This window comes from Gossypium arboreum, chromosome 12 (assembly GCF_025698485.1).
Source record: "Gossypium arboreum isolate Shixiya-1 chromosome 12, ASM2569848v2, whole genome shotgun sequence".
NCBI lineage: Eukaryota > Viridiplantae > Streptophyta > Magnoliopsida > Malvales > Malvaceae > Gossypium > Gossypium arboreum.
The window spans coordinates 76,265,609-76,276,662 of record NC_069081.1 but is presented as its reverse complement, the minus strand read 5'-3'; positions in this window follow the sequence as shown (position 1 = coordinate 76,276,662).

Below are 11,054 nucleotides of genomic sequence, written 5' to 3'. Positions count from 1 at the left end.
AATTGCCCATGAGCCTCAGAAAACCTATAGGTTTCCTCCTCACGAGTGTTCACACACTCGTAAGACTACCGCAACCAAACTTTCAGATTTTTGGCAATTCGACTTTTCGGCTTTTGCCGATCTACTTGTGTGTGCAGTGTATGTACACACTTGGTAAGCAAGCGTGTTGTGATTCCCTTAGTCACCAACCTACAAACATATCATCCTACAATTAATAGCATGCTTATTACATATTTTTACTAAAACTGAAATCTCACCTTTCACCTTACCTTGCGCGACAAGTATAACAACCCCTTCTTTAATCACTAACCACGACCAACTCCTAGATCTGCATCAATCTTAACTATTAAAACTAGTATAATAGGTGACTCGTACCCAGCACAAGTCCCCTTACCTTAACTCTGACCACTCGACCAACTAAGATTAAGAGTACTTACCAACGTCTCTCACATGAAGAGCAAATCGGTAGGGATCCAAAAACTAAAATTCGATATCTATTCCTACCCAAAAATCGATTAGAAGAAGTGAGGACAATAATCGATACCTTAGCAAAAATCGACTGGAAGAGCAACAATTACACTAGATTCAGTCAAAGAGTATTCGGCCCTTGGAAGATTCAGCTTCCAAACTTAGTATGGTGAATAAGGTATATTTGGCACAGATTAAAGAAGAGTAGAAGAAGAAATCGACAGAAAGAAAGAAAAACAAAAGGGTTTTTGGCTTTTTGGATCTTAAAGCGAAAAGGGTTTCCGGTAGCAAGGTGGAAAAGATTTCAGCATTTGCCTGATACCCTTGCATTTGGTACCTATTTATAACCTTTATGGCCAAATTCCTCAAGCCCAAGTTCCCATTTCGGCTCCACTTGCTCCTCACTTCTTATCTCCTCGTTTTTCTCCCTGATAACCCATTGATCCTTTCCTCAAATTTCTCTTCTAATCACTCCCCTTGGAGTCCATATTCACGCCACTTCCATCCTTCTAGAAGGCTAAAATTAAACTTCTAAAAATACTAAACTAGGATTCGAACCTTGGATCTCCTTGCTAGCCACTAACGCCACCACCCTACATTCTAAGTGGCGTCACTTAGCCACTCTTCTACAAGGCTTTTTGATGTCATTTTTCCCTATCTTTATTTAAAAGCCCACTTACTTGCCAACAAGGTCCTTTTAATAATTAAACTATAATTTCATTTACCCCTAGGTTCGAACTCAAAGCTTAATTAAGACCTACTATAATTATCACATGGCTAGGAACAAAAACATAACTTTTATCAAAACCAAAAACAAAAAAAGTTTGGGATATCAGGATTTTTGGGTTTCGAGATTTTTGGGGCGTTACAACTTTACCCCCTAAAAGAAATTTCGTCCTTAAAATTTCTAACTACTAACACAGACTACCACACCACACTTCTGCTGCGCACTCTAATTCCAACTTAGGTAAATAGCATACTATGCGTAAGTACATACCATTATTCACATCTAGAGCGTCTCCATCCTCTTGACGATGTGCTGCATAGGCCAAAGCTGGAAGCCTCGCCTCAGTATGACCAGCACCTCTGTCTGGTGCTCCACAACCCAAACCGTTTCCACCACTGGCCTGATCACGATCTTTCAACAGTAGCTGACCACCCCTCGATGGTTGTACACCACCTCGGTCCACGATTGACACCTGATCTGACATTCTAGGGCAATTCCTGATCCTATGCTCAATAGATCCATAAGCTAGACAAGTTTCCGTCCTCTTCCAACACTCGCCTCCATGGCTTCTCCCATAATCAGCACAAGGTGGCACCCTTGGATTAATAGCAGGGGGCCCTGCTCTAATTGGCCTATTATCTCTGGCCCTAGCCCTAGGCCTCTCTCCAACACCAAGAGTCTCAGCCTCCTTTTTATTCATAGCCTTTTCTTTTTCTCGATTGAGGCGCCCCGTGTGTTTTACCTCCTCCACTATCTTTGCTTTCTCTACCAACTCCGAGAAAACCCACTCCCTTTGTGGAGATATCAATACCCTGAGGCTATCTCTTAGTCCATCCGCAAACCTAACGCAACGCTCATACCCCGTTGCCACCATAACTCTTGCATACCTACTAAGGCATAGAAATTCTACTTCATACTCCACCACCTATTTGTTTCCCTGTGTCAAGTTCAGGAACTCCTTCCTTCTAGCGTCCATGTAACTGGCACATACATACTTCCCCTGAAATACCACCTTGAAGAACTCCCACGTGAGCCGCTCAGGTTGGGTGCCCTCTTTCACTGTTAGCCACCACTGGTAAGCTTCTTCCCTAAGTAGTTACACCGCCCCTTTCAGTTTTTGTTCAGGTGAACAGTCCAAATCCTCCATTATCCTTTCCGTGGCCTCCAACCGATATTCAGCCACATTAGGAGCCACACCAGCCACGCCCTTAAAGATCTCAGCCCCATTTGCACGAAGTCGCTCTAGAATGGACCCCCGATTTCCCGTGCCATTATTGGGCCTGGTGACCCTTTCCAAAATCCTCAGCATTGCCTACGACAATGCATCTTCTATCACGGCCCGATCATAAGGTCCATTCCCACCCACAGGTGAAGCTGGAGCCTCTTCTACTCGAACATCGGGTATATGGCCTGATGCCGACGATTCAGTCCTAACACTTCCGTGGCCTCGGCCACGGCCCATTGTACCTCTTCTAGCACTCATCATCGATTTGCGTATTATATGGATTAGAAATTTTATGAGGTTTTAGTTAGTTTAATAATTAAACCGATGTTTTATGAAAATATTTAAAAAGAAGATTATTTTTGAAAATCCTCTAGACTTTTAAGATCCTACGGGCTTCGGTTCCACTCTAACAACATCATCTAAAGTAGCCCTCTAACTATCTACAGTATAACAATTTAAACAAACTTAAGAACAGAAGAACTTACTTGGCTCGACGTCGGAGACTTGGTGTGCCGATCAGCAAGATTTTTTTCCAAAACTGTGTCATCCAAGATTTTTTTTAAAGTAGAAAAAGAAACCAAATAATAATAATGCCCACTTCACAGCCCGATTTTTTCAACCGGGCTTTGATACCACTAAATGGAACACCCCAAACTCGGCCCAGATGCTATGGCCGAATCTAACGTGTTACATTGAAGTGTTTAGCAAAAACTCTTCTTAAACAAAAGAAACCTTAATTAACTTAAAAAAAAAACACACACCTTTCAGTTGTGGAAACATAGAAAACATACTATAATTTACGAATCCCAAGTTCAACTTCTCGTAATTACAATGAAAATAATAATAATTCAAGTAATAATAGCATAATGAAAACCTCATTACAATCTGGTCTGAAACACACTTAATAAAATCAAACTTATAAGCTTAAGAAAAAAAAAGTCCAAATTTGTCTTGCTAGCTGGCCACTCAGAGTCCCTCCAAACATTGAACCTTCTACTGAGCATCACCTGAAAATAAAATAGAAGAGGGGGTGAGTTTTCACAAACTCAGTGTGTACAACACTCGATGAAAAACAAGCATTCAAAGAGAAATCATCAAACATGCAATGCAATTCCATCCAAATTATCTATCTGCTACACACCAGCTCCGTCCCCCATCACACCATGTGGGGATATAAATATCGACCCACCCAACCCACACACCAATGGTAGCCCGGTTTCGGAACTACCTTCATTTACATATTGGGCTTTAAAAGCCATCGGTGGATCTACGATTGTCAAGCAACCATGCGAACCCTTATATACTTCCTCCGTTCCATAACTCCCACCCCATATGCAACCCAAGCAGAACATCATATGTATTCATGTCACATCCATAAAACTTACATTCAACACCTAGGGGTATTTTGGTCATTCTCGCCCTTAAGGGCATTTCAGTAATTTTCCCTTAATTACGGTTTTCACTTACCTTGGCCCATGAGAAGTCCCGCGAGCTAAGATGAACGAATAGTATGCACCAGGTAAGATTTCAAACAAGAGGAGGTGGGTCATTAAGAACGCTTAAGTACCAAGCTCTCCCTAGATCCAATCCTAGACATGCATATACCCGTTGCCACACCTTAACCTTATGACTTGTCCATGATCGCGATATATTAATAAATTTTTATGTAGTTATCATATACTTGGTCGTGTGCTACTCATGCTGAGGCGAGATAGCCAGCTTTGGTCTATGCAGCACATTGTCAAGAGGATGGAGACGCTCTAGATGCGAATAATGGTACGTACTTAACCATAGCGTGCTATTTACCTAAGTTGGAATTAGAGTGCGCAGCGGCAGTGTGGTGTGGTAGTCAGTGTTAGTAGTTAGAAATTTTGAGGACAAGTCATAGGGCCTAGCACATGGGTTTGTGACTTGGCTGTGTGGCATAAGTCAATATACCCTCCAGTTTTTACACGGCCTAGCACACAACTTGGCATACAGGCGTGTGAGGTAATTTTGAAGGGAACATTGGCTAGTCACACAGGTGTGGTTGGCTGTGTGACCCAAGTCAGAGAGTTACACGGGGTCGAACACGGGCTGGGACACTGCCATGGGATCCCACAAAGTCCATAGCTTCACACGGACTAGCACATGGGTTTGTGACTTGGCTGTGTGGCATAAGTCAATATACCCTCCAGTTTTTACATGGCCTAGCACACGACTTGGCACATAGGCGTGTGAGGCCATTTTGAAGGGTACACTGGCTAGTCACACGGTCGTGGTTGGCCGTGTAACCCAAGTCAGAGGGTTACACGGGGTCGAAAATGGGCTGGGACACTGCCATGGGATCCCATTTTGAATGTCGACGCGGCCTGTGACATAGGCGTGTGTCCCCTGCTCTTTGAAAATTTTTTATGTTTTTCTAAAAATTTATTCAGTATTCGATTTAGTCTGGAACCACTTCTAATGCTTGTTTTAAGCCCCGAGGGCTCGTGTTAAGGACTATATGACTGTATTTGAATGACATTTGTATGGATTTGAGAAATGAATGTGAAATGTATGTTGACTTAAGAAATAAGTTTGGTAATACTCCGTAACCCTATTCTGGCGATGGATACGTGTTAGGGGTGTTACAGGAAGAATAGGGATCGATATGATGTGCCAAAATTTTTTCGTGTTTGCAACCATTTTGATGCTTACTATTTTTAAATTTCATACCTATCTGAAGCCTCAGAATGTTACAAGTCAAAAAGTCCTATGTGACTCGGTATCCTTATGCATAAATGAACATTATACTAAACAATCACATAAGCAACTATTTGTATTCTGCTAGAATAATCAAATTACTTGTATGATTTGTTGATGGATTCTTACATATGAGACCCTTAATTTTTGTATACTTTGTAATTTACTGAACCTAGATGTCTGAGGTCAAAAGTGATAAGTCAATTATGCATCATGTGAAAATTATTCACAAAGATAAAATGCCTAGTCATGTCCTCCAAAGTTAATGCTTGTATCATATTTTCTCAAGGGTCATCTTTTTCATTTCTTATTTTTGTTTGTGTTGCTTGAGGACAATAAATGACTTAGGTGTGGGGGAATTTGATCTGTCATAATTCATTATAGTAGATTAAACTAATTTTTGCACTTTAGGAGCTTGAAAATAAGCATTATCATTAGGTTTTAATTATGTTTTAGTAAGTTTAATTAAATACAATAAAGTGTGCAAATCGAGTCTTTTAGACCTTAGGTGTGACATCCCTAAATTGACCCTAGTCGGAAAGTGGTTTCGGGACCACTAAACCGAGTCATAACAATAATTAACCATCATAATTGATGCTCATTATATATATATATGCATGTGTGAAAATTTCATGTTTGGATTTTGTTAATTGTAAGTGAATTTTTATCAAATAGGACTTATGTGAGAAAATTTAGAAATGTGCTAGGCAAATGTAAGGTGGCCTATTAATACATGTGGGAAAGTGTTGTCCTTGCATGTCAAATTAGCCAAAATGAAGCATGATGGCGGCCATACTATGGGTGGAAACATGTCTCCAACATGTTAGACTAGTGATGCATGTAGGAAACAATAAATTAAGAAAGTTAGCATTAAAGAAATGGAAAAAAAGAAAATGATGATAACAAAAAAAAAAAAAAGTGTGGATGCTTCCCCCTTGCAGTACATGAGAGAAAGAAAAACAAAGAAAGAAAGAAAAAAATGTTCATTCTCTCATTTTCTCCTTGCTTGGCGAATGTACTAAGAAGAAAGGGGGAAGCTTGAGAAAATCAGCCATGGGAGTTTGCTAGACTAAGGTATGTTGATGTTATCCATGAGATTTATGCATGTTTTAGTTGATAGTTTGAGTTCCACCTAACCCATGGTCTAAACCTTTACCATGAAATGGGGATGATATTCGCCATGGGTATTGTCTTCTTGGTATCATTGATGTTTGATGTTTGATGTTGTGGTGGTGAGGCATGAAGATGAGTTAAGGTTCAACTAAGGTGGATTTGTGGATGTTATTTGCATGCTAAAGGTAAAGCTTGTAATGATGCATGGTATGGTGTTGTATGGCATTTGGCCATGGTAGGAAATAAAAGGAAACTATGATCGTTGTTCATGTCATTTGAATGAGAAGTGCTAGTAAGGTGAAGTACAAATGTTAGTGTTTAATTTACTAGTGTATATATGCATACTAGCCTAGTTGTGAACTTGAATCAAATTGGTGTTAAGTCGATACAAGCGACCTTACTTGTTGAATGTATCAAGTGTGGAAATCGGCCTTAACATGAATGTGTATGTTCGGCCACATGAACGAATACATATGTTGATGTGTATATTCGCCTTAGGTAGCCTATTGAGGGCCTTAGCTTTTCCTTGATGCTTGAATGAATTGTATTGAATTGCTTGATGTAATATAAAATGTGCATGACCAATGTGTATCCAAGCAAAAGGGTGGCCATATGACCATTTAAACTCCTTGTCATATTCGGCCATAAGCTAGCATAATGAGGTTTTAATAAGTTAAATTTGTGTGAACTAGCTCAAGAACTCAAAGGATCAAAGTTGGACAAGGGGAAAGACAAAGTAATTGAATAGCCATTGAAAACGTGCGACAACATCCGAGGTAAGTCATTAAGCATATATTTGGTATTGATTTAAATGATCATAATATATATGCAATTGTGTTTAATGAATTGATGTGTAAATGAAAATGTATGTGTATGGAATGATGCCATTGTTGAATGTATAAAGGCAGCAAAATGCATAAGGTATTGGTCACGGCACTAAGTGTGCGGGTATAAATGGACACGGTGACAAGATTGGCACTAAGTGTGCGGGTTTAAAATTGTACAGCACTAAGTGTGCGAGTTTGATTCTATAGCACTAAGTGTGCGAGCTGAAAATATATAGCACTAAGTGTGCGGATTCACTATATGCTCTTGTATTACAATTGGCACTGAGTGTGCGACATTATCGAGTTAATCCGGACAGCGAATCGGGTAAGTACCTTGAGCTCATGACGAATAGGCAATATGTTCATGCTCGGGTTGAGCTTGGTAAGCTTTAAATCTATGTGATGATTGCAATTGTGTGATTGTGGTGAAAATGAGTTAGTGTGTGAAAATGCCTCAAATATCTTATCGTATAAATATGAAATGTGGATGTATGGCTTGGTATGAGATTGAACCGAAAGGTCCGAGGAATTATGGTATAGTTCGATATGGATGAAGTACCTAGCCTTGTTTCATTGTTTCACTTTGTGATGAATTTAGCTAATGGATAATTGTAAAGTGCTTATGACTTACTGAGTTATAAACTCACTCGGTGTTTTCTTGTCACCCATTTTAGGTCTCTTGGACTCGTATTGTTGCGTGCTCGAACCGTCGTTGAAGTCATCACACCGGCTGAAATATTTTGGTATTGTCTTCGTTGTTGAAGAACATTTGGCATGTATAGGCTATTATATTTTGTTGAACTGTGGGTTGTAAACTTTAAGCCATGTGAAAATGGCCTATGTGGTCGTCGAGTGGGATGCTAGAACCTATAGCCACGAGTCTTAGAAACTTTAATTTTGATAAGGTGGCCATAATTTGTGTCATGTTTGATGGATGATTAAGGCCAAGGAAAGATTCATGAAATTGGCATAGTCTACTGCAGTAACTGTTGCGGACAGCAGCAGTGAGGTGAGATTGAAAAATCACTAAAAATAGTAGAAGTAGAATTAAATAGTGAATAAATTATGCAATTGAACCTTGATGAATCTAGTTTAATATGGATGGAACGAAACGACCATATGAGCAGTATATTGAGAGATATTAAAGTTCTCGTGAGACAGGGCCAGAACGGTTTCTGGGTCCCCTGTCGTGACTTTGAAAATTTACTATAAATTATCCAGAAAGAATTAGAAGTCATGCCTTATATGTGCAGATTCCATTTTGAGTCTAGTTTCATTAGAAACAAACTGCACCAGTATTAAAGCCCTTTAAAGAGAGATATTCAAGTTTTAACGCGCAAAGGTCAGTGTAGTCGACTTCTGTAACATTGGTGACTTTAACTAATAAACTGTACAAATTGGCCCAACCAAAAATTCTAGAAATAAATCCATGGATAAATATATGAGTCTAAATTCAGGGAAAATTTACGGAATCAGTTTCGAGTTTCGAAACTCGAGATATGATTTTATGGCGACAGTGACGCAGTTTTCCAGCCTGTCTGGAAATGCCAAATTGGTTGGTACCTTGAGAAGATTTGGCCCATTAACCCCTCGTGTCCGACACAATCGGAGACGGTCACGGTTCGGGTGTTACATTTCATTGGTATCGAGCTATGGTTTAGTCGGTTCTAGGACTACCATAGCGCGTGTGAGTCTAGCTATACATGCCAAATTGTTAGTGCTTAATAATGTGATGACTTCGACGGTTGAAATTTTTGTTTTGATTAGCAATGGAACCCGGTAGAGAGACCCTTGGCGGATGACGTTGAAAGTGTAGCGGCTGCTCCTGCGCAAGGGACACCGCCTGTTGAGCCTCGATCATCCGCTAATAATCAAAATGAAGGGCGAAACAAGCCTTCTTCACCATGATGAATGAGTGGGTCGCGCAATATGCCCGAACCAACCCGGCTGTCCAACCATTCCGAATTTAAATACTCCACCCCAAGAGCCCGCAATGCCTCCGATTCATCGATCCGTGAGGCTGAGTAAACCACCGTGGACTTGATTAGGAAGCGTGGGGCGAGGAGTTCAAGGCCATAGTTACCGATGATGCCGAAAAAAGGCCGAAGTTCGCTCGATAACACCATTAGAGTGTTAGATGAACTGTCATGCACACCGATGAATGTCTTAAGTGTGCTATATCCTTGTTATGAGACTCACTTACTATTGGTGGAGGACTTTAATTTCCATAGTCCCAAATGAACGAGTTACTTGGGATTTCTTTCAATCCAATTTGAAAGAAATACATTAGTCAACGGTTCATCGATCGAAGCGTAAGGAATTCTTGGAACTCAAGCAAGGCGGATGATCAGATCTCGAATCTGAACATGAGTTCGTAAGACTTAGTCGGTATGCTCGGGAGTGTGTGGCTGATGAGGTTGCGATGTGCAAAAGATTTGAAGAAGGATTGAATGAAGAGTTAAAGTTACTAGTGGGAATTTTGGAGATAAAGGAGTTCGTGACACTAGTCGAACGAGCCTGCAAGGCGGAAGAACTTGGGAAGGAGAAGAAGAAGGCTGAATTTGAAGCAAGAGATTACCGTAAAAGATCGACGAGTAAAGCTCCGTTCTCGGCTGTAAAGAGGTTCGTGGAGGACACCGATGAAGTCGAGGACGATCGCGGGAATTTCCATTAGAGCCCCACCATTGACGGACTCCCGAGCTACTTCAGAGATAGTGTGGGCAATAATCGTCAAGAGAGACCGAATGCCCCCAATGTGGAAGACGACACCTAGGTGAATGTTGGGGTAAGTCATTAATAGGGCTGTTATGGATGCGGTTCAAGGACCACTTCATTAGAGATTGCACGGAGCTAGATGAGAGGAATAAGACGCAAGGTGCAAGACCTAGTGGAACGACGGTGGAGGTAGGCCCCGAGAATCTCTGGAGGTAGGGATGGTAACCGAGAGGAGCCTCTAATCTGGCTGTCCGATCCGAGACCCGTGCTCTGCTAGAGCATATGCCATCCAGCACGAGAGGAGGCATCCTCCTCCGACGTTATCACCGGTACTTTTACTCTCTTTGATACTATTGTGATTGCATTGATTGACCCCGCTCTACTCACTCATATGTATGTGAAACCTTAGCATCCAAGAAGACTCTACCGTTGAGTCTATGAGTTCGTAATTCAGTGTCAAACCCTTTGGGTCAATACGTGCTCGTTGATAAAGTGTGCAAGAGATGCCCCTAATAATTCGAGAATCCTTTTTTCTACCGATCGATGCTTCTACCATTTCATGAATTGATGTTATTCTTGGTATGGATTGGTGACCGTACATGATGCAAAGGGTGGATCTGCAAAGGAAAACCATTGATTTGAGGAGTGCAAATAATGAGGTAGTCCGAGTCGAGTCTCTTCGATTTAAAAGGAACGCCAATGATAATATCTTCTATGACCGCTCGGAGGTATGTGAAAAGGGTGTGAAACATACCTTGCGTATGTGTTTGGAAGTAAAGAGACGGAAAGGAAACTCGAATCGGTACCAGTGGTTTGTGAGTATTCGGATATTTTTCCCGAGGAGTTACCGGATTGCCACCGGTTCGAGAAGTGGAATTCGCATCGGTTGTACCGGTACTACGCCGATTTCAATAGCCCCGTGTCGTATGGCATTAATGGAATTAAAGGAGTTGAAGGTTCAATTGCAAGAATTGACGGATAGAGGTTTCGCTCGACCGAGTTTTTCTCCATGGGCGCTTTGTATTGTTTGTGAAGAAGAAGGACGGAACCATGAGGTTGTGCATCGACTATCGTCAACTCAATAAAGTGACGATAAAGAATAAATATCCATTGCCACGAATTGACGATTTGTTTGATCAATTAAAGGGAGCCTCGGTGTTTTCAAAGATAGATTTGAGGTCGGGTACTATCGGTTGAGGGTCCGAGAATCGGACATACCCAAAACCGCTTTTAGAACGAGGTACGGTCACTACAA